This window comes from Saccopteryx bilineata, chromosome 4 (genome assembly GCF_036850765.1).
Source record: "Saccopteryx bilineata isolate mSacBil1 chromosome 4, mSacBil1_pri_phased_curated, whole genome shotgun sequence".
Lineage (NCBI taxonomy): Eukaryota > Metazoa > Chordata > Mammalia > Chiroptera > Emballonuridae > Saccopteryx > Saccopteryx bilineata.
The window spans coordinates 30,875,188-30,899,930 of NC_089493.1; the positions used below are offsets into that span (position 1 = coordinate 30,875,188).

Genomic DNA, 24,743 nt, shown 5'->3' on the forward strand with positions numbered 1-24,743 from the left:
TGATCTCATTGTTAACCCATTTTTTATTTAATAACATGCTATTTAGTTTCCAAGTGTTTGAATATTTTTCAGATTTTCTGTTGTGGTTGATTTCTAGTTTCATGCCATTGTGATCAGAGAAAGTGCTCGATATGATTTCAATCTTCTTAAATTTGTTGAGACCACTTTTGTGCCCTAAGATGTGGTCTATCCTAGAGAATGTACCATGAACACTTGAAAAGAATGTATATTTGCTGCTTTAGGGAGAAAGGTTCTTAAGATATCTATTAAATCAAGTTGATCTAGTGTGTCCTTTAAGTCTGCTGTTTCTTTGTTAATTTTCTTTCTTGAGGATCTATCTAGTGATGTTAGTGGGGTATTGAAATCCCCTACTATTGTAGTATTGCTATTGATCTTGCCTTTTAAATCCATCAAAGTCTGCTATATATTTAGGTGCTCCTATATTAGGTGCGTAGATATTTATAATGGTTATATCTTCCTGTTGGATTACTCCCTTTATCATTATGTAGTGACCTTCTTTATCTCTTACTATAGCCTTTGTTTTAAAGTCCATTTTGTCCGATATAAGTATTGCTACCCTAGCTTTTCTTCATTTCCATTTGCGTGAAATATTTTTTTTCATTATTTTATCTTCAATCTATGTGCATCTTTTTTTTTAATGGGCCATCACCTTCTCTGCTGTTGCTGCCTAGGGCATTCAGGTATGGGCATTTCTGGTGCCTGCCCATTGGGGCTGTTGCTGTGGTTTCCGCCTCTCCTTCACGGAAGTGGCTGTGATCACGTGCTTGGGTGTACAAATCTCGGTGGCACTGACTTCCGCTCCATCCCCATGGATGGCGTTATGCTTGGCCCTGAGGGCAGGGGTGAGTACCTTTGCTCAGCTGTGGGTCTCCGTCTGATTCCAGGCTTTCTCCCCACCCCTGTAGTAGGAGCCCGCTCATGGGACAGTGCAAGCTTTGGCTCCACAGGCTGGGTGGGACTACGTGCCCATGCTTAGTAGTGGGACTCCACCTGTTCTGGGCTTTTAGCTTCACCCCTGTGGGAGGAGCTGGCTCCCAAGTCAGGCCACAAGCCTCAGTTCTACAGGCGGGGCAAGGTTGTGCTCCTGCGCTCTTGCTCAAAGGTGGGTTTCTGCCCCTTCTGGGGCTCCTGCCCTTCCCCTGCAGGCTGGATTGCAGGCAGCTCATAACTGGGCTTGACCACTTTTGCATGTCCCCTCCTCCCCAGCCAGGTAAGACTAAGCTCACACCTGGGCCTCAGTGGTGGCCAGCTGCTTCCGCCCTTGCCGACAAAATGCGCTTTGGCATCCCACCGCTGCCCACCCTCAGGTGAGCCCTCAGCCATGTGGTTGGGGGCGCTGAAGCTCAGACCCTAAGACTCACTACTGTAGTCCTGAAAGCTCCTTCCTTCTAAGCGACTCTGCTCTGAGTGCTGTGGGAGAGCTTGTTTGGCTGGTATCTTGCTTCCCTTTGCTGGTATTGCTGTTTCCAGGGGAAATATTTACTTCAGATTTGGGGAGGGACTCATCCCATAGGTTAGGGTGGCTGTCTCTCAAAATATTTCTTTCTGTTCCTCCTAGATTTCACTCTCTTCCTGCTACTCCGGTCCTCTCCTCTCTACCTGTCTTCCGGAGCCTTGGGTGAGTGGTTATGGGAGAGGTTTTCTGTGCAGTCCCTTTAAGAAGAATCCTGGGTCTGAGAAATCAGTCTCTTTCTCACAAACAGTATCCTGTCTTGTTTCCAGCGAAATACTGTCCATATGCCTCTTCTAGCCTCTGGGGTGGCAGGCTGGGGCTTTGTTCTTGGGGCTCCCCTCTCTGCTAAACTCACTTCCCGCCACACGAGTCTCTCCCAGCTGCTGTTGGCTCTGGGGAGCTGGGCAGCCCTCTCCGCATTTCCGCTTTTCCTACCAGTCTCAGTGTGGCTTCTTCACTGTTCCTTGGTTGAAGAGTCCTCTTAGTTTAGTCCAAAGTTGGTTTTGCCAAATGATGATTCTTAAAATTAGTTTTTAATCCACTTTGGTTCTGGGAGGTGGAAGTTGATACGTCCTCCAACTCCATCGCCATCTTGTCTTCTCACAAGGACTTTTCACGATTATGTTTTGCTAAGTTGTAGTCTTTTTTTTTTTTTTTAATTTAATTTTTTTTTTTATTTATTTGTTTTAGAGAGGAGAGGGAGAGACAGAGAGAGGAGAGATAGAGAGAGAGAAGGGGGGAGGAGCAGGAAGCATCAACTCCCATATGTGCCTTGACCAGGCAAGCCCAGGGTTTCGAACCGGCGACCTCAGCATTTCCAGGTCGACGCTTTATCCACTGCGCCACCACAGATCAGGCCTAAGTTGTAGTCTTGAAACAATTTGTGGTTTATTGTTTTTGCCTTTTTTTAAGTGAGAGGAGGTTGACAGAGAGACAGACGCCGGCATGTGCCCCAACCGACTGGGATCCACCTGGCAACCCTGTCTGGGGCTGACATTGAAATCAACTGAGCTATCTTTAGTGGCCAGTGTTGACGCTCAAAAAAGTCAAGCCACTGCCTGCCAGAAGGGAAGAGGGAGAGAAGGGAGAGAGCAGAAGACAGTTGCTTCTCTTGTGTGGCCTGACCAAGAATCAAACCCAGGATGTCCATATGCTTGTCTGATATTCTATTCACTGAGAAAACTGACAAGGGCCTCATTTGTGGATTTTAATGAACCATAGTGTGTTGTTCTCTAAAATCGTTCAAATTTTTAAAGTTTTGTATTCAGAGTGACATAAGCAACATGGCACACCAGGAAGCTCCAAGCTCTCATTCCTCCACAGTAAAACTGAGAAACAACTAGAATCAATTCGAACCAACTTTATTGGAACACTGGGGGGGAAAAGCATCAAAGATTTACAGCAACCAAGTAATGGACCAATTAAGAATAAACCAGCTTTGCCTGACCGGGCTGTGGTGCAGTGGATATAGCGGCAGACTGGGACATGGAGGACCCAGGTTTGAAACCTCAAGGTTGCCGGCTTCAGCACAGTCTCATTCGGCTTGAGCTTGGGCTCACCAGCTTGAGCGCAGGGTTGCTGATTTGAGCATGGGATCATAGACATGACCCCATGGTCGCTGGCTTTAACCCTAAGGTCGCTGGCTTGAAGCCCAAGGTTGCTTTCTTGAGCACAAAGTTACTAGCTAGAGCCCCAGGTCACTGACTTGAGCACAAGGTCACTGGCTTGAGCAAGGGATCACTTACTCTGCTGTAGCCCCCTGGTCAAGGCATATATGAGAAAGCAATCAGTGAACTACTAAGGAGACTAAGGAGCTGCACAAAGAATTGATGTTTCTCATATTGTTCCCTTCCTGTTTGTTCCTATCTGTCCTTTCTCTGTCTCTGTCACACACATACACAAAAAGAAAGAATAAGTCATCTTCAAAATGCTTTAGAAATTTCTGGGAATCTGTGAACACATAAGATGAAGATGAGCTACAAGAACAGAGTCTTCCATGAGCATGCATAACCCCAGAGTAGTATTTTAAAGTTTTGTGAAAAAGTCTCCATTGACTTTCAGCAATCAAATTTTTTAAAAGCATCACAGAGATGTATGAGACTACTTTTCAGAGTTACCATATTTCTATGATAAAATACCTAATTTCAACAACCAAAATGAAAAAAGAAATGAATCAACATATACAAAACTACAGTAAACCATGGCTCAAAATAAATTGACAGAAACTATCCCCAATGGAGCCCAGACATCAGTCTTACTAGACAAAGATTATTTAGAAACTGTCTTAGATATATTCAAAGAGGTAAGGGAAAACCTGTACAAAGAGACAAAGTAGGATATTATGTGTTTATAAGATGGCAAATTTGCCAAGAAGATAGAATAATTATAAACGTACATGCAACAAGCACCAGAGTTCCAGAATATAACGTAAACAGTGACAGAATCAAAGGGAGAAATATGATTTTATAAAAAAATAATTGAATACTTAAACATATCAATATAAATACTTAATATAATGAGAAAGAAGAGGTTCTGGCTGATGGCTCAGTGGATAGAGTGTTAGGCTGGCATATGGACATCCTGGGTTCTACTCTTAGTTAGGGCACACAGAAGAGGAAGCCATCTTCTTCTCTTCCCCTCCCTCTCCCTCTTCCACTCCTGCAGCCATTGGCTCAATTTGTTTCCAGCACAGGTGCTGAGTATAGCTCAGTCGATTCAAACATTAACCCCAGATAGGATTGCTGGGTGGATCCCAGTTGTAGCACATGTGGCAGTCTCCCTCACGATCTCCTCTTCTCTCACCAAAAAAAAAAAAAAAAAAAAAAAAAGATTTATAAAGTAGTAAGACTTTAATCAATTGAACCTAACAGAGATACAAAGAACTCTTTACCCAACAAGACAAGAATACATCTGTAATTGAAAAATAAATATATTAAAATAAAAATGAAACAGGCTGTCATATTATCAAAAAATGGGAAAGCAATATTTTAAAAAATTAAAGTAAAAATAGAGGAATTTGCATTCTGTTTTAGTCTTTGTTTTTTCATATGTTTCTTTCTTTTTTTCTTTTATTTCTTTAAGTGAGACCCAGTCCAGGACCGAAGTCATTTTTAGAACCTGTGGTGGATGCACCTCAGCACCCAGAGCCACGGTGGAATCAACTGAGACATTGGCTGTGGGAAGGGAAGAGGGAGAGAACTGGGAGGGGGAGGAGGGAAAAGCAGATGGTTGCTTCTCCTGTGTACGCTGACCCAGAATCAAATTCAGGACGTCCATACACAGGGCTTACGCTCTATCTACTGAGCTGCCAAGCAGAGCCTGTTTGTTTTTTATTGGCACACAATTAACATAGTTTTAGATATATAAAATAATGATTTGATATATGTATATATTGAGAAATGATTACCACAGTAAATTTAGTTCACATCCATCATCACACGTCATTTGAAACATTTTTCTTGTGATGAGAACTTTTACAATTTACTGTCTTGACAACTTTTAAAAGTACTAAACACTAATCTTAACTATAGTCTCCATGGTGTTCAATACATCTTCAGGACTTATATTTTTATAACTGGAAGTTAGAACCTTTTGACCACTGTTACTTATGTTGTCTACCCTCCAACTGGCAACCACCAATCTCTTCTCTATATCTATAAATTTAAATTTGCTTTTGTTTTAGATTCAACATATGGTATTTGTGTTTCTCTGTTTGATTTCTTTTACTTAGCATAATGCCTTTAAGGTCCATCCATGTTGTTGGGAAGAATAGTGCAGTATTTCCCATGTATAAGACGCACCCTTTTTGAAAAATTTGGGGTTTAAAAACTGGGTGCATGTTATACAGTGATTGTAGATTTATTACTTGCATTTCCTGCTTGTTCATGTGAATGAGGAGCTATATGAATTTTATGATGAATAAAACTTGAGGTCAATAACTTTATGTAGTATGTTTTTTTCCAAATTTTGGGTCTTGAAATGAAGGTGTGTCTTATTAATGGCAGCGTCTTATCCATGGGGAAACATGGTATTTCTTTCTTTCTATTACTGTACAGTAGTCCATTGTGTGTTTGTGTGTGTGTATGTGAGTGTGTGTGGCATGTATATAAATATAATATATACATAAATATGGCATATATATGCATATATATATATATAACATATTTCTTTTATCCATTCTTCTGTGATAGGCTTTGTTTCTCTTACTCAATACTGTATATGTTGAATATTGAAAGTTCTAAGTCTTTTAAAAATTTTTAAATAAATTTTTATTAATTTTAATGGGATGACATTAATAAATCAGAGTACATATGTTCAAAGAAAACGTCTCCAGGTTATCTTGTCATTCAATTGTGTTGCATACCCATCACCAAAAGTCAAATTGTCCTCTGGGTTTTCTTTGTGCCTCTCCCCTCCCCCCTCTCCCTCCCTTTTCTCCCTTCCCCCCCTCGTAACCACCACACTCTTGTCCATGTCTCTTAGTCTCGTTTTTATGTCCCACCTATGTATGGAATCATGTAGTTCTTAGTTTTTTGATTTACTTATTTTACTCCGTATAATGTTATCAAGATTCATCCATTTTGTTGTAAATGATCCGATGTCATCATTTCTTATGGCTGAGTAATGTTCCATAGTATCAATTTATATGTACCACATCTTCTTTATCCAGTCATGTATTGAAGGGTTTTTTGGTTGTTCCCATGTCTTGGCCACTGTGAACAGTGCTGCAATGAACATGGGGCTGCATGTGTCTTTACGTACTAATGTTTTTAGTTTTGGGGGTATATACCCAGTAGAGGGATTGCTGGGTCATATGGTAGTTTTATTTTTAGTTTTTTGAGGAACAACCATACTTTCTTCCATAATGGTTGTATTACTTTACATACCCACCAACAGTGGATGAGGGTTCCTTTTTCTCCACAGCCTCTCCAACACTTGCTATTACCTGTATTATTGATAATAGTTAATCTAACAGGTGTGAGGTTGTATCTCATTGTAGTTTTGATTTGCATTTCTCTAATAACTAATGAAGATGAGCATCTTTTCATATATCTGTTGGCCATTTGTATTTCTTCCTGGGAGAAGTGTCTGTTCATGTCCTCTTCCCATTTTTTATTGGATTGTTTGTTGTTGAGTTTTATGAGTTCTTAGTATATTTTGGATATTAGGCCCTTATCTGAACTGTTGTTTGAAAATATCGTCTCCCATTTAGTTGGCTGTCTGTTTATTTTGTTGTCAGTTTTCTTGCTGTGCAAAAGCTTCTTAGTCTGATCTGGTCCCATTCATTTATCTTTGCCTTCACTTCTCTTGCCTTTGGAGTCAAATTCATAAAATGCTCTTTAAAACCCAGGTCCATGAGTTTAGTACCTATGTTTTCTTTTATGTACTTTATTGTTTCAGGTCTTATATTTAGGTCTTTGATCCATTCTGAATTAATTTTAGTACAAGAGGACAAACCTGTAGTCGAGTTTCATTCTTTTGCATGTGGCTTTCCAATTTCCCAGCACCATTTATTGAAGAGGCTTTCTTTTCTCCATTGTGTGTTGTTGGCCCCTTTATCGAAAATTATCTGACCATATATATATGTGGTTTTATTTCTAGACTTTCTATTCTGTTCCATTGGTCTGAGTGTCTATTTTTCTGCCAATACCATGCTCTTTTGATTGTTGTGGCTCTATAATAAAATTTGAAGTCAGGTATTGTAATGCCCCCAGCTTCGTTCTTTTTCCTTTGGATTGCTTTGCCTATTCAGGGTTTTTTATAGTTCCATATAAATCTGATAATTTTTTGTTCCATTTTTTTAAAAATGTCATTGGAATTTTGATGGGAATTGCATTAAATTTGTATATTGCTTTGGGTATTATGGTCATTTTGATTATATTTATTCTTCCTATCCAAGAACAAGGAATATTTTTCCATTTCATTGTATCTTTTTCAATTTTCCTTAACAATGCTTTGTAGTTTTTGTTATGTAGGTCCTTTACAATCTTTGTTATGTTTAATCCTAGGTATTTTATTTTTTTTTGTTGCAATCGTGAAGGGAATTATTTTTTTGAGTTCGTTTTCTAATGTTTTGTTGTTGGCATATAGAAAGGCTATGGACTTTAGTATATTAATTTTGTATCCTGCAACCTTACTGTATTGATTTATTGTTTCTAATAATCTTTTTGTGAAGTCTTTGGGGTTTTCGATGTATAGGATCATATCACCTGCAAAAAGTGAAAACTTTACTTCTTCTTTTCCGATATGGATGCCTTTTATTTCTTTATCTTGTCTGATTGCTCGGGCTAGAACTTCTAGCACCATGTTAAATAAGAGTGGAGAGAGTGGACAACCCTGTCTTGTTTCTGATTTAAAGGGGAAAGTCTTAAGTTTTATGCCATTTAATATGATGTTAGCTGATGGTTTATCATAAATAGCCTTTATCATGTTGAGCTATTTTCCTTCTATACCCATTTTGTTGTGTGTTTTAAACATAAAGTTGTGTTGTATTTTATCGAATGCCTTTTCTGCATCTATTAATAGGATCATGTGGTTTTTGTTCTTTGTTTTGCTGATATGGTGTATTACGTTAACCGTTTTACGTATGTTGAACCATCCTTGAGATTCTGGGATGAATTCCACTTGATCATGATGTATTATGTTTTTAATATGTTGTTGTATTCAATTTGCTAGTATTTTGTTTAGTATTTTAGCATCTGTATTCATTAGAGATATTGGTCTATAGTTTTGTTTTTTTGTGCTGTCCTTGCCAGGTTTCGGTATGAGTGTTATGTTGGCCTCATAAAATGTGTTTGGAAGTATTGCTTCTTCTTCAAATTTTTGGAAGACTTTGAGTAGAATAGGAACCAAGTCTTCTTTGAATGTTTGATAGAATTCACTAGTGTAGCCATCTGAGCCTGGACTTTTATTTTTGGGGAGGTTTTTAATAGTTTTTTTTTATTTCCTCCCTGCTTATTGGTCTGTTTAGGCTTTCTGCTTCTTCTTGACTCAGTCTAGGAAGGTTGTATTGTTCTAGGAATTTATCCATTTCTTCTAGGTTGTTGAATTTGGTGGCATGTAGTTTTTCATAGTATTCTACAATAATTTTTTGTCTATCTTTGATATCTGTGGTGATTTCTCCTCTTTCATTTTGGATTTTGTTTATATGAGTCCTTTCACTTTTTTCCTTGGTGAGTCTTGCCAAGGGTTTGTCAATTTTGTTGATCTTTTCAAAGAACCAGCTCCTTGTTTTATTAATTTTTTCTACAGTTTTTCTGTCCTCTATTTCAATTATTTCTGCTCTGATTTTTATTATTTCCTTTCTTCGGCTGCTTTTGGGTTGTCTTTGTTCTTTTTCTAGTTCCTTAAGGTGTGAAGTTAAGTGGTTCACTTGGGCTCTCTCTTGTTTGTTCATATAGGCCTGAAGTGATATGAACTTTCCCTTTATCACTGCTTTTACCGCATCCCAGAGATTCTGATATGTCATATTGTCATTCTCATTTGTCTGTATATATCTTTTGATCTCTGCGCTTATTTCTTCTTTGACCCACTCATTTTTTAAAAGTATGTTGTTTAGTTTTCACATTTTTGTTTTTTTCCCTCTTTTTTGCAGTTGAATTCTAGTTTCAAGGCTTTATGATCAGAAAATATGCTTGGTAGAATTTCAATTTTTCTGAATTTGCTGATGTTATTTTTGTGGCCCAACATATGGTCAATTCTTTTTTTTTTTTTTTTTTTTTTTAAATTTTTTTTTTTTCTTTTCCATTTTTCTGAAGCTGGAAACAGGGAGAGACAGTCAGACAGACTCCCGCATGCGCCCGACTGGGATCCACCCGGCACGCCCACCAGGGGCGATGCTCTGCCCACCAGGGGGGCGTTGCTCTGCCCATCCTGGGCATCGCCATCTTGCGACCAGAGCCACTCTAGCGCCTGAGGCAGAGGCCACAGAGCCATCCCCAGCGCCTGGGCCATCTTTGCTCCAATGGAGCCTTGGCTGCGGGAGGGGAAGAGAGAGACAGAGAGGAAAGCGTGGCGGAGGGGTGGAGAAGCAAATGGACGCTTCTCCTGTGTGCCCTGGCCAGGAATCGAACCCGGGTCCTCCGCACGCTAGGCCGACGCTCTACCGCTGAGCCAACCGGCCAGGGCCCAACATATGGTCAATTCTTGAGAATGTTCCATGTACACTAGAGAAAAATGTGTACTCTGTCACTTTGGGATAAAATGTCCTGTAGATGTCTATCATATCCAATTGCTTTAGTGTTTTGTTTAAGGCCAATATTTCTTTATTGATTTTCTGTTTGGATGAACGATCTAGAGCTGTATGTGGTGTATTGAAGGAAAATCTAAGGCTTTTGCCTTTCATATAAACTTTCTTTCAGTTTATAGATATCAAGAAAATAACTTGCTGACATTTTGCTGGGGATTTCATTGAATTCCAAAGTCAAGTTGGAAACAAAGGACATCTTGACAATATTGAGTCTTTTAACCCATGAATAGGGAATCACACTTCATTTATTTAGTTCTTTAATTTTGTTCATCAGAGTTTTGTAATTTTTCTCATATAGATCTTGTACATATTTTGTCAGATTAATATGTATATATTTCACTTTTTGAGGATTTTTGAGCTCACTTTTTGAGCATTTAGCAGATATAAATGGTAGTGTTTATAATTTCAAATTCCATTTGTTCATTGTTGATATATAGAAAAGTTATATTGCCTGACCAGGCAGTGGCACAGTGGATAGAGTGTCAGACTGGGAACAGAGGGCCCAGGTTCAAAACCCTGAGGTTGCCAGCTTGAGTGTGGGCTCATCTGGCTTGAACGCAGGGTTGCTGGCTTGAGCATAGGATCACAGACATGACTCCCTGGTCCCTGGCTTGAGCCCAAGGTCACTGGGTTGAGCAAGGGATCACTCACTCTGCTGCCATCCCTCAGTCAAGACACATGTGAGAAAGTAATCAATAAACAACAAAGGAGACTAAGGAGCCACAAAGAAGAATTGATGCTTCTCATCTCTCTCTCTCTCTTCCTGTGTGTCTGTTCCTATCAGTTCCTCCTCTGTCTCTCTCTGTTTCTGTCACTCACAAAAAAAGAAAGAAAGAAAAGTTATTGACTTTTGTATATTAACCTTGTATTCTGCAGTATTTGTATACTTTCTAATTAATTCCTGGAGTTCCTTTGTCAAGTTTTTTGCATTTTCTACAGAGAAGGTCATGTCTTCTGTGAAAAGAAAATTATTTCTTGCCCTGGCTGGTTGGCTTAGTGGTAGAGCATCAGCCCAATATGTGGATGTCTGGAGTTCAATTCCCGGGCAAGGCACTCAGGAGGGGTGACCATCTTCTTCTCCACCCTTCCTTTTCTCCTTTCTCTCTATCTCTCTCTTCCCCTCAAGCCAGTGACCATGAAGTTATGTCTATGATCCCACGCTCAAACCAGCAATGCGCTCGAGCTGGTGAGTTCGTGTTTGAGCTGTATGAGCCCTGGCAACTTTGGGGATTCTAACCTGGTCCTTCACATCCCTGGCCAATGCTCTAGCCATGGCAACACTGCCCAGTCAGGCTGTGACAGGTATTTGACTTGTGCTGTTTCCAATGTCTGCAAGAACCTTGGAAATTTTTAATATTAGTGCTGCAATCAAGGAACTAAAAATTTGTGGAGATGCTGTTATTGATATTAAGTGACAGATATTGGATTCTCATACTTTCATGTTTGTGTACTTTATGTATTCTATGCCATGTAGATTTTACTAATTTTTTTTGCTTTATTTTTATTAAGTGAGATGTGTGGAGGTCGAGAAACAGACTCCCACACACACCCCAACCTGGATCTACATGCAAGCCTCCTACAGGGCGATGCTCTACCCATCTGGGGCCACTGCTCTGTTACTCAGCAACTGAGCTATTTCAGTGCCTGAGGTGAGGCTACAGAACCATCCTGAGCATCTCAGGGCCAACTTGCTCAAACTGTTTGAGCCATGGCTTTGGAAGTGTAATAGAGAGAGAGAAGGAAGAGGAGGAGTGGAGAAGCAGATGGTCACTTCTCCTTTGTACCCTGACTAGGAATTGAACTTGAGACTTCCACCTGCCGAGCTGACGTTCTACCTCTGAGCCAACCGCCAGGGCGCCATGTAGATTTTAAACTCTTACTCATTTAATGATTAAGAGCAAAGTCTACATTCAAATACTACTTCACTTTTTTCCAGGTATGTCCATAAGTTATACAATCCTCTGTGCCCAGTTTCTCCCAACTATAAAATGGGGATAATAGCAATACCCACCTGTTAGGATTGTTTTAAAAGTTAAGTGAGTTCATTAATATTAATATTACCTTAGATTGGAACCTGATACTTTACTTCTGAAGTAACTCAGCTTAGCTGTCTCCTCTTTTGGGAAACATATCTGATTGCCTGCCTCCCTTCCACTCAACCCTATGCACACTGTCCTATAGCATTTATTCGTTCTGCTGTTATTCTGTGTTCTCATGTCTTCTTACCTCAGTAGGACACTGAGCAACTTTTGAGGGCAAGAGAGTCTTTACAGTGTTCTTGGCATCACACACACACATACTCTTTCTGCATCCCATCCCCCATGTACAGTTTCTGGTAGCCAGAGTAGTAACTATAAGATTTGCCCCTTTTATTATTTTTATTTTAGACTAAACTTTTTCTTATTAGATTCCTTTGTTAAAGTAATTTACTGGGGATCTTTTCAGACCATTACTTGTTTTTATGAAGATCGTAAAAACAGAAAGCACGCTTACTTTGCTTTCATTGACTCTCTGACTTTTGCCATTTTCTATCTCTGTATTTAATTGTTTTGGTCCCCTTTCTAGCTATTTTGTTTATAAACCTCATTCTTCTGATTTGCTCTACTAGTTCTTCAGATACTACCAAGGGAGCCAGTAACTTTTAATACTCTGTCCTGGTGGTTATGCCATGCAGTCTTTGCCTTCTACCTGGTTAGAGAGTGTAGCCACAGAGTTAATATGATGAAACCACTGGAATATATTTTCATGACTTCCTACTGAGTACAACCCACTGAAATGGAAGGAACAAAGTATTTACTAAGGAAAAGCAAAAGACATTTAATTTCAGAAGTTGAGTGCCCATTTATCTTTCAATTAAACATAAAGAACCAAGAAAATCTGCCTTTGATAACACTTTCAAAACTAATGAACTGTAGGTTATTGGTCAATTATCATGCAATATCTTCTCTTTCCAAAGATATTTTTTATGGACCAATGAATATTTTTTAATCCTTCTATTTTCTGTTTTAAGTTCTAAGGATATTTTCTTGATTAGGGCCTCTTAAAAACATAGTACTCTGATAAAAACATAAGATACTTAGACAAGCAAAGTGTGTAAATAGAATTATTGTGTAGCCCTGGCCGGATAGCTCAGTTCGTTAGTGCATTTTCCCGAAGCACAGAGGTTGCCCATTAGATCCTGTCAGGGCACATAGAGGAACTGGTCAATGTTCTCTCCTCTCCCTCTCCCCTTATCTCCCCCTTGTCCCCTCTCCCTCTCTGTCTCCCGCTTCTTTTCCCTCTTTCCATATCTCCCTCTCCACATCTCCTTCTCTCCATCTCCCTTTCTCCATCTCCCTTTCTCTATCCCCTCTCTCCCTCTCCTCTCGTACCCCTTTTTCCCTTGCTCGCCCTTTCTCCCTCTTCTCCTTTTCCCTTTCTCCACCTCTCCTTCTATCCTTCTCTCTGTCTTCTTTCTTCCATTTTTTCCTCTCTTCCTCTCTCCATCTCCTACTCTCCCTCTCTCCATAAAAATCAGTTTTTTAAAAAAGAATTACTGTGTGAAGAATTGTTAATAGTGAGGAAAGGAGGCTGCCCTTTGGGAACTGGGCCACTGGCTGAGCTACTTCCATAACCTGCAAACACAGTAAGAAGAGGGGCAGTGTTCTTCATTGTTGCACACCCTTCTCATGGCATTTCTCTAATTGCAGTCATGGTTGAGAGCTGAAGAATCAACACAACTCCTCTTGCATATCTTGCCTAGACCTCACAATATGCCACCATTTCCATGTCTAATATCAACTATATTTCTGCCAAAGTGGCAGTCGGTTGGTTCCCCAACACTTGGTACAATGAACACATATCTGGATTATGACACTGTGTTTGGAACACATTTCCAGGGCTTTGCTTCTGAGGTAACTCAGCTTAGCTGAGTGCATTATTCTCACAATGCACTCTTCCACATAAAATGCTTGGAAGGTATGTTTTGTATGTTAAACCTTCTATACCGCAGTAGGCAGAATGATCTTGCATATTAGTTATTTTACAGTACTTCACAGAGGCGCTTTGCTGTTTGGACAACAATATAGTAATATTGTTTATTGTGACTGTTGCACATTTTGTGATAACAGTAGACACTGTCACCACAACGCATCTCATCCTGCACATAGAAAATCTCAGCATACTACCTTAGCCTTCTGTTGGACCAGTTATGAAGGTGATATTTATGATGTGTGTTCCTCAAGGCTTTCCAGGAGAGGACCAAAAGCATAGTGTGTCTGAGGTTTCCATTTAGTTAGACCCACAGCCAGGATCCTTTCTGCACTGACATTCTCACTCACGATCACACTCTTTAGTTGCCACTCCAATGGGATAGCATTTTGAAAAGCAAGTGTTTGACAGATTTCTTCCCCTGTGGTTAATGAAGTTAAAATAATTTCTATGACTGAAGCTGCATTGTGCTTTTTCTGCATAAACAGAATTTCTCCATGTAAGACATGCCAAGATTATGGTCTCATTGGTGAGCAAGGACCACCACAGAATGAAAGAAATCTTCTCTGATGAATTTACAAACTGCTGCCCCAAAGTGAGGGTAGCATATTCCTGAGATTCAGGCATTCAAACAGATGCCAGAATAATGTGGCAAACAGTGATAAAGATGAACACTTCCCCCTTACTGAAACTGTCACATGGTTGACTTATGTCTTGTTCAACAATGAAAATATTCCCCTGGTTCCAAATCCCAGTCCCAATGAAAGACACATGACATACTAGCTGGGGATAGATGGAATCTACTAACTTGGTCACATTAAATATATATTTCTTCTGTTGCCTTGGAGACATTTCTATTTGATACGTAAAGCTATAGTTTTATATATCACGAGGACAACTCCACAAAAGGCCTGTGGCTTCACCAGCTGTGGGAACTCGGTGGTAGTTTTGAATTCTCTGCCTCTATCTCAAGCTTCTGATGTTGGGTTTCCTCTTCCGTTATCCACATTTGATTGCTGGGAATTAACTCTTGCTACTGTCTGTCTTATACAGTTGATGTTCAAATATGGTAGAGTGTTTTATGGGCTCAATTTCATGAGTGAGGTCATTTACCTGTAGCATCCCCCCGAAAGGCACCCAGACAGGTACAGAGGCCAACCGTGGACTTTGGCCCCTCTACATAACCATGATAGTAGTAGTCATCCTGGACAAAGGGCTGATTCTCCTGGCGGGCGTGCTGCCCTGTGTAGACAAACCTGGCAGTTGTCTGTAAACCAGGAAGCACTTAGGCTGTAGACAAATGCTGGGGGTGCAGCCCTCCAAGCACAGGCTGGTGCTGGGGGAACTGGGTCCTTCATGGTGTCACCATTGGGTGGGGTCTGAGTGCCGTTTGAGCCTAATGAGTATTCTACAGTTGTTGGATAGAGTGTTTTATATGTGTTAATTAGCTAAATTTAATTATCCTTGCTTAAGTATTTATTTTCTTATTATTTTTGTCTGATTGTTCTATCACTTGTTGAGAGAAGCATGTTAATACCTACAAGTAGATTTTGGATATATCTCCTTTTTTTAATGACTTTATTTATTGATCCTACAAGGAGTGGGGCATAGGTGAATAGTTGCTTCACTCTAGCTGTGCACTGGTTGCTTGTCATATGTGCCTTGACTGGGTTAGTCCAGCGTTTTGAACCGATGACCTCAGCTTTCCAAGTCAGCACTCTACCCACTGTACCACCACAGACCAGACCCTTTTCTCTTTTTGATTCTCAACATGTGCTTTATATATTTTGAAGCTATTTATGAAGTAGACAAACACTCCTGTTGAATTTTATATTAAGTATACTTTATTTATATATTTTTATATAGACTGAGAGAGAGTCTGAGAGAGGGATAGATAAGGACAGACAGACAAGAACGAAGAGAGATGAGAAGCATCAATCATCAGTTTTGTGTTGCGACACCTTAGTCGTTCATTGATTGCTTTCTCATATGTGCCTTGACCATGGGACTTCAGCAGACCGAGTAACTCCTTGCTCAAGACAGCGACCTTGGATCCAAGCTGGTGAGCTTTGCTTAAACCAAATGAGCCCACACTCAAGCTGGTGACCTCGGGGTCTCAAACTTGGATCCTCCGCATCCCAGTCCGATGCTCTATTCACTGCGCCACCACCTGGTCAGGCTATATTAAGTATACTTTATATAACTACTTTGTTTCTGTCAGTATGGTTTGTTTATTTAATTTTGCCAATGTAAATTAGTAAAATATTGTCATTATTTTAGAGTAGAAGTTCTCTCCTCTCAATTCACTGTTGAACTTGTTCCTCTGGAACATGTTAAATTAGATTCTGACTTGCAGTTACTGCCAATAAATGGTGGTAAGAGTATGTTCTGAAGAGACTAGTCATCCCGTTGCAGGATAACTTCCCCAGCTGAGATAACAACAGGGTCTCAAGCTAGAGGTGGCTGGACTTCTCAGCAGAGGACTGGCCTCTCTCCCTGGTAAAGGAGACTCAGGGAATAATTGGGAGCTACAGATACTCAGAATCAATCAAATCCAGCTGGAATTCTCCTTTGCAAGTGTCAAAGATTTTTCCTTCTCAGTGTCCTCTTTCCCACTGAGTGTTGGCAAATCTACATATTCAACTTACATTGTTGTTATACAACTCCGCAATTAAAATCTGATTTTCTGTAAGGTTGGCCCTGTGTCTAAAACAAATCAGGCATTCTTTAAGCCCACTCTTATCAGGTCACTGAGCTCAGAATTTAGCACCTTGAGCCTCATTTTTCAAATACTGCAGTAGGATCCAGTATGGCCAGCTTGTCTCTCAGTCGTTGAGGTACTTACAACCATCATCACAGCCCTCACTTGGTCCCCCACACTTGCTTCAATAGGGCACTTCATCACAATCCACATTGGGTGGTAATTTAAGTAATTGTTATGCCGTACATGCCCATTGCCCTGGAGTTCAGCAGTGAGGTAAAGTCAGGGACGTGCCAGACCCATCCCAGAGTCCCATTTTGTCTGTGTCTCTCGGCAGCACTGTTGGTATCACGTCCTGTTATCTGTCAAGATCTCATCCAGAAAAGAGAGAAATCCACCAAGTATAATTAATATACATATAAGGAACTCTAAAAAGTGTTAAGGACCTAAAAAGATAAAAAGGGAACAACACTGAGGTACACAGAGGTATAGTTCTGAGAAGGAAGTTCTCCCCTAAGAATGGGAGGACACAGGGAAGAGGTTGGGGTTATCCTAATATAGAAACTTTCAGAATGAGTCTCATAGACTCAGACATGGACTGTAGAACACAGGTATGCTGGTAATTAAAGAACGCAGAAAAGGAGCATCATGGAGTTGATAGCTGCACCTCTTCATTTTTTAGGGACTTAGAAGAGGTCCCTCCAAAACTGTGACTCAGATCTCAGAAAGAGTTGCTATATATGTGGTGCTTGGATCAAGGCACTTTGTGGTGTGGGCTGGAACATCTGAGAAAGGGACACAGGCTACTAGTGTGGGTTGCTTAGGGTACTGTTGCATGGCTCTATATATCTGGTTCTCAGGAGGGTGCACTGCCCACCAGATACTCCTATGCTTGGTAAGGCTTTATGGGACTGGTTCAGGGATTGCAGTAAAACCCCTCAAAACCGCAACAAGGGACCATTGCTGCAGATTCACAGGAAGTAACAGCAGGCAAATGGATGGCAACAAGTCCCTTGTCTCATCTCTCTCTCTCTCTCTCTTTCTGTCTTATTGTCTCTTTAATGCCCTTCTCAGTAAAACTTCAGGAAGCCAAATAGCAACGAAGAAATACACCATGCAGAGTTTCAGCTACAGCTTCACAGATTACTTTCAGAGTTTAGAAAATAGTTGATTATCAGCATGAGAAGGGCCCACAGAATGCTGCTGTTGTACCTTCTGTGGTGACAGATAATAATAGCAGGTGACATGACCACTGTGAAGCTATCTGATATTTTTGTGTTTCATTTAGCTGTGGCTCACTTAATCAATTTCATAACCCTGTATGTTTTGTGACCCAAGTTTGAGAAACAATGAATTAGGCCATAACTGAGAGAGTGCGTGGAGACACAGTAAGATAGGGTTTTTGAGGAGTTTTAAATAGCTGCCAGCAATAGAAGAAAGAATTCATGACTGATAGGAAGATTTACAGTCTGCTTGACCTGCTGATAATGAAGGGCTCTGGAGTGACACTAGTACACATAGTTAATATTAAGGTGATATTCCTTCAGTGCTTGTCTTTGGAGTCATGCATTGATGACCAAGGCTGCTGTGTCTCAAGATTTTTGGCAATTAAATTTTCTATTATTACCACATCATGTTTCTGACATTACTTAGTATGTCTTATTTCCATCTACAATGTTTTATTGACAATAATTCTCTTTCAACAAATTCATCCCATCTTGATATCCCCAGATCTGTAGCAAATAGCAATGCTATCTGAAGAGAGACATGGAAAGGAAATCTGGTAATTTAGGGTTTTTCCTCTGTCAGAAGTACTTCCTCTCAGAGAGTTCATCTAGTATTCTTGGTTTATGGTAGCCATCCATTAGTTCTGGAAAAGTGTCCAGATGTGTGCAGCTGTTCTTGACATTTCAATGCTGAGGCTAGTATTCATGCTGTACACTGCTGGGTCCCATTTGTGGTCTTTGGGGGGGTTTTTGACAGAGAGAGACAGACAAGCAGAAAGGGAGAAAGATGGGAAGCATCAATTCTTTGTCGCAGAGCCTTACTCTCTTTAGTTGTTTATAGATTGCTTTCTCAAAGGTGCCTTGACTGGGAGGCTACAGCAGAGCGAATGATCCCATGCTCAAGCCAGCGACCCTGTGCTCAAGCTGAATGAGCCAGCGCTCAAGCCAATGACCTTGGGGTTTTGAACCTGGGTCCTCTACATCCGAGTCTGACACTCTATCCACTGCACCACTGCCTGGTCAGGCCCATTTGTATTCTTATTCTGAATATTCAGGCCACCAGGATGTGTTCAAATGTGTCTCCAAATTTGTTTTAACTTTTGCTTTTAAATATTGAGCAAATTGCTGATACTTTGAACTGAAAGCCAGTGAATGAGGAAAATCAGCTGTTGCCTGAGCTAAAATTTGTTTGCAACAGAAGTGATTGATGTGAATCCACTCGAATAGTGGCCTTTTCAACATTTTAACAAACTGGCTCTAGGTTTAAACTCCTCAGTCCAGCTTTCTCTAGAGAATTCAGCTAACTCACCAGCTATGTGACACATAGAATAGAATCAATATTTATGCAACCAAGATGAGTCTCATGATGGAGAACGTGATGCAGCTGGGCTGGGTAGAGAGAAGGCTGCTGCCTCCATGCTGTGATTAGAGGCAAGTGGACTGTTTGTCTTGCCCCCAAATAGCAGCCCCACTCCCTGTTACTCCATCAGTATGGCTGCCCTCTTTGACATCCATCTGGTTTTTTCTGCAGAAAAGAATGTATTATAAACTAAAAAATTGTCTTCATTGAAGGCGGTCTCTTAAAACTAATGAGACCTTAAGCGTGGCTTACTCTGATTAGTAACCTCAAACAGAATGGAGGTTAGATAAGATGGCTGCAGAAGAAAAGGGAGATGGCCTGACAAGGCGGTTGCACAGTGAATAGAGCGTCAGACTGGGACACAGAGGACCTAGATTTGAAACCTGGAGGTCGCTGGTTTGAGTGCGGGCTCATCTTGCTTGAGTGCAGGCTCACCAGCTTGAACCTGGGGTCGCTGACTTGAGAAAGGGGTCTCACGCTCTGCTGTAGTTCCCCCTGGTCAAGGCACATATGAGAAAGCACTCAATGAACAACTAAGGAGCCTCAATGAAGAATTGATGCTTCTCATTTCTCTCCCTTTTTGTCATCTGTCTTTCTGTCTCTGTCACCAAATAAAAAAGAAAGGAAAAAAAGAAAGAAAGAAAAGGGGATATGGAAGAAACCACCTAAATAAAGGGACCCAAATGATGCCTTTTGGATGGGTTGTCCACATATTTGTTGAAGATAGCAAGATATCAGTCATATGTCAATATTTTTAATAGGAAAATTTTATGCTGGTTTACATGTTTAGAGATTATTATGAAATGAAGCCTTATGTAGCTACTATCCACACTCAATGATAACCCACGTATGATGAATGCCCTACGTCTCTTTTTCTGGAAACCTACCCTTTTCCCCACTCCCTCCCCTAATATATATATCAGGGCAATCTCAGGCATTTTATTGGTTTTAGCCTTGTCCCAATTGGAGAATCACTTTTCCTTCACTTTCTTCTCTTTCCTTCCCTCACCCTCCCTCACACCTGCCCCATTTTAGCCCTTTCTGCTTTCACTTTCAGCACTGCGGCTCTGATGACTCAACTCTTCCAACTAACAGGTCTGTAGAGGTCTACCCTGCACCCTGAGCAGCTCAGAGGGAGGAATTGTACCAGCAGTGCCTCATACCCAGCCCGCTTCTGCCCCGGACAGATGGCTCCACAATGACAGCTCCAGAATGACAGTGGGTGAGGCTCTGGTGCCCCCCAAGGGCACTCTTCTACTGCTGTGGTTTCAGGTGTCTCTGTCCATATATGACCACAGTCAGGCCAGGCCCTCCCAACGCTTCTCCCAAGAAGTGGTGATCCCCTTGAAGGTGACCAGCAGGGACAGAGATGCTAAGGCTCCAGGCTGTATCTCCTACAGTCTGTACTTTGGGGGCCAGAGACATATTAGTTCACATTGATGGTCAAGAAGTTCTTGGTTCCCAGACAACTCTTGGTGTTCACCTGCACAGACCAGCATGCCCTTCTCCAGGACAGCCTTTTGTCCCTGATGACTGCTACTATCACGGTTATGTGCAGGGGGTCCCCGAGTCCCTGGCTGCCCTCAGTACCTGTTCTGGAGGTTTCTGAGGAATGCTACAGATAAATGATCTTGCTTATGAAATTGAGCCAATTAGGTTTTCTGCCACTTTTGAACATCTCGTGTATAAGGTAGATATATGTACAGCTCCCACTTATGAGATGTAGCTTAACAGAAGAGAAAATAGCAAGCCAATTGAAGATGCAAGAGTTGTATAAAGGCACTCTAATGCAAAGTTCTTACATGGGCAGGTGGACTCACTTGGGATTTCTTGAGCTGGTAGTGAATGTGGACCACTTTTGATACAGTTATTCTTACAGTAATGTGTCAAAAGTGCAGTGTGAAGAACTTGATGTGGTCAATATAACAGGTCTCCTCTATCAACCTTTCAGGATTAATGTAATTCTGACTGCAGTTGAGGTCTGGAATAAAGGAAACCCATTTCCCACCGATAGCATACAAGACACTATGGATTTCTTTCTCTTTTTTTCTTTCCAAGAAGGAAAAGGAACTACAGTCAATGCAAGGTGGTATGTAAATTCTGTCCCCTATTGAAAGAGAAGAAGTTTCTAGGTTAACCTTTATTTTAGATTTAAAACTGAATAATCCATTGTTCTTGCAAGCCAAAAACTTCTACATTCTTCTCTCTCCCCTCCCTAAAGGAGGGATGGAACAGGAAAGCCTGACCTTTCCTCCCACAATATTAATATCAATTTTCAGCTTTTTGGTACCTTACAACAGCGCTAGGTCTTATTTTCAGGGGAGGCCTTATATTTCTAAGATTGAAAAAGTTTGCACTAGGTCTTATTTTTGGGAGATGTCTTATTTTCAGAGAAACAGGTTATGTTGTTGTATTAGAATTGCTAGTGTTTTGTTTAGGGTTTTACATCTGTATTCAAGAGAAATATTGGACTGTAGTTTTTTGTTTGTTTGTTTGTTTTTAATTTCATGCTGTCCTTGCCAGGTTTTGGTATCAGGGTTATGTTGGCCTCATAAAATGTGTTAGGGAGTATTGTTTCCTCTTCTACTTTTTAGAACATATTGAGAAGGATAGGTATCAAATCTTCTTTGAATGCTTGGTAGAATTCACTAATATAACCATCTGACCCTCCTGGACTTCTATTTTGGTGGAGGTTTTGGGTAATTGTTTCTATTACCTCTCTGCTTATGAGTCTATTTAGGTTTTCCACTTCTTCCTGACTTAGTCTAGGAAGATTTTATAGTTCTAGGAATTTATCCATTTTTTTCTAGATGGTTGACTTTGGTGGCATATAATCTTTCATAATGTTCTAGTATGATTCCTTGTATATCTATGATGTCTTTGGTAATTTTTCTTCTTTCATTTTGATTTTGTTTATATGAGCCCTTTTTCTTTTTTTCTTAGTGAGTCAGGGCTTTGTTAATTTTATTGATCTTTTCAAAGAACCAGCTCTTGGTTGTATTAATATATTCTATAGGATTTTTGTTGTTGTTGTTCTCTATTTCATTTAGGTCTGCTCTAATTTTTACTATTTTCTTTCTTCTGACTTTGGGTTGACTTTGTTCTCTTTATAATTCTTTCAGATGTGATGTTCAGTTTTTTACTTGTGATCTCTCTTGTTTCTTGATATAAGCCTTTAATGATATAAAGTTCCTTCTTATTACTGCTTTTGCTGCATCCCAGAAATTTTGATATGTGGTATTGTCATTCTCCTTTGTCTGTATACATTATTTGATCTCTGCTTCTCCCTCCAGGCTTCTCCTCTTTCAGTAGAACTGGCAGGCAAAACCCAGACTGTCCAAGCCACCTTTCTCTCCATAGTCCCAGCAGACAAAAACCCAGTCACTTGGGCCTCCCTCCTCTCTAGAGTCTTAGCGGACTAAATCCATGACAGTCCGGGCTTATCTACTCTCCAGAGCTGATCACATGTATGTCTTATCTTCCATCCCGTTTGTCAACCCTCCCCACCTTATCCTTTCAGTGTGCAGATCTTTTGGGCACATCTGCAATCCCAGCTGGGTTACTTTGCTGCATTATAGATGTTCAATTTGTTGTTTCAAATGGAGAGATCAGGGATATTTCCTATGGTGCCATTACTCTGACATCATCAGGCCTTGAACAGACTTTAATATTTTAAATACCCTTTTGAATAACTTAAAACGTTACCCCTCCCCAAGACCTTGTCCTCCTATATACCTCTATTTCTGTGTCTCATAACCCCAATCCTTTCTCACTTCCCACCTATCCTGATCCTTGTCTTTTTTCTACGCCACTGCTCCTCTTCTTCATTCTTTCCTGCTCCCCTCACATTTGTCCTGTAACCTTGCCCTTTCTTGATATGCCACAGCCCTAGAAATATGAAAAACAATCTTAAGACTAACTCTGAGCATTTCTATTCTCATGTCAACTTGTAATAAACCAGCTGTGTTGTCCAGTTTGTGCTTGAATATCTGGCACCAATAAGGAACCCCTTTTAAAGAATACATGTTAGACCACACAGGCATCTTTTCAGAAGTTATGGCCTATAACCTGAAATATTAATGCTATTTGAAAACATTTTAGACTGGCAGACCACACCATTCCTTGAGTCAAAATCTTATTTCACCATTTTAGAGAGAGCATGATAACCAAAGACAAAGCCACCTGCACACACTCAAACTTGTAGTACTACAAATGAAATCGCCTGAGAGAAACTAAAGGTCCTTATCAAATGTAAAACAATGATAAGGATATGAACCAATATAGGAAACGTTGGGGTGGTAGGAAGACAAAAAATAAACAGGACCTACATTTATGCTTTGGTAAATCGGCTGCTGAAACAGAAACAAAATTACTCCTCTCTTAGGTAGACTGTCTAGTTTCAGTCTTCTTTCTCTCTCTCTTTTTCTATTGACAGTCTAATTTCAACCATGCCTTTGGATCAGCAAAAATAATCGTGTTGATCCTATCTCAATTTTAGTTCAGTAGATATTAATTACAATTGCAAACACAGCTCCCATATTTGATAAGAGCATAGTAAATAGGAACTCAGACCTGTCATCGGTGAAGATATAGGTCACCTACCAGATAGCTACCTAGGTGGGAACTGCTGGTCCAGAGAGCTCTATAAAATATGGACAAATAATAATTTCACAGCGTGGTGATCTTACTGATTCTCTATAGCGGCATCTTTCATCCATCATTTGGTGGCTGCCCTCATCTGGATTCTGTATTTTCAGAAAGAGATTTTACCTGAGGCCTGAGGCTTCTAAATAGCATAAATATGACACACTGCTTATCACACTAAATTCTGGTACACTATTTCAGTAGTGTTTGCTTGCTCTTTCCTTTTACCTAAATTTGTGCCTCCATATATATACCAGACGATCAACTCCACTCTGTAATTCATGGACAGGCTGTTATTAATGAATTCCTGAGATTTTAAATGTGAAATACTATGACTTCAATAACCGAGGATTTATGAAATGAAATATCAGTGATCAATTGCTCCTCATATGATGGTTTTACAATAAAGATGCAAAGCCAAAGTCATTGTATTTGAAACACCCTGGTTTAGCAGAACTGAGGAGTAATAATGAGAATAAGGAAAATGATAGAGTTAGCATAGTGAGTGCTTAACAACATGTAGGCTCTTCTTAAATGCTTTCTTGATTATCACATAAGCTTAGAAAAAAATACATTTCATCTCTGAATGTAATTGTGGACCGAGAGAATGTAAAATTCTAAGAATTTATCCAAGATCACATACGGAGCAGGTGTTTCCACTACAGTTGACATTCACGGTCTACGACATTGAAGTTTTTGATCTTCCTACTGTATCTGCCTAGAGATTCTTTTTCATGCTCATTTTATGCTAGCGATAAAATGAACAAATGACAAAAATCCAACACATAACTAATTATGGAGAACTTATAAAAAATACACAGTAGTGCAAACGAGAGTTGCTATAGGGCATTTATAAAACAGTAGAATCAACATCTTAAGTACAGGCCCTCATTCTAGTGAACCTAAGTGTTCCTACTATCATAAGGAATATTAACAGTATGACCACACATGAAATATTAAACAAACTGAAACACATTGACCTTTCTTAAATTGTCCAGTCATTTTATTTCAAGATGTCAGCCTTGCAATAGCTTTAGGATATAATTATCAGAGTGATTATTTATCATTTCTCCTGGTAAGTATAAATGTGATTTTTCTCGTAGGTCCAAGTGATAAGTTAA

At 40.1% G+C, this 24,743-nt stretch overlaps 1 pseudogene; it reads left to right on the forward strand.

Moving 5' to 3' along the window:
- The first annotated feature begins 703 nt into the window (after positions 1 to 703).
- LOC136335398 (disintegrin and metalloproteinase domain-containing protein 20-like) lies at positions 704 to 24,743 on the forward strand (annotated as a pseudogene).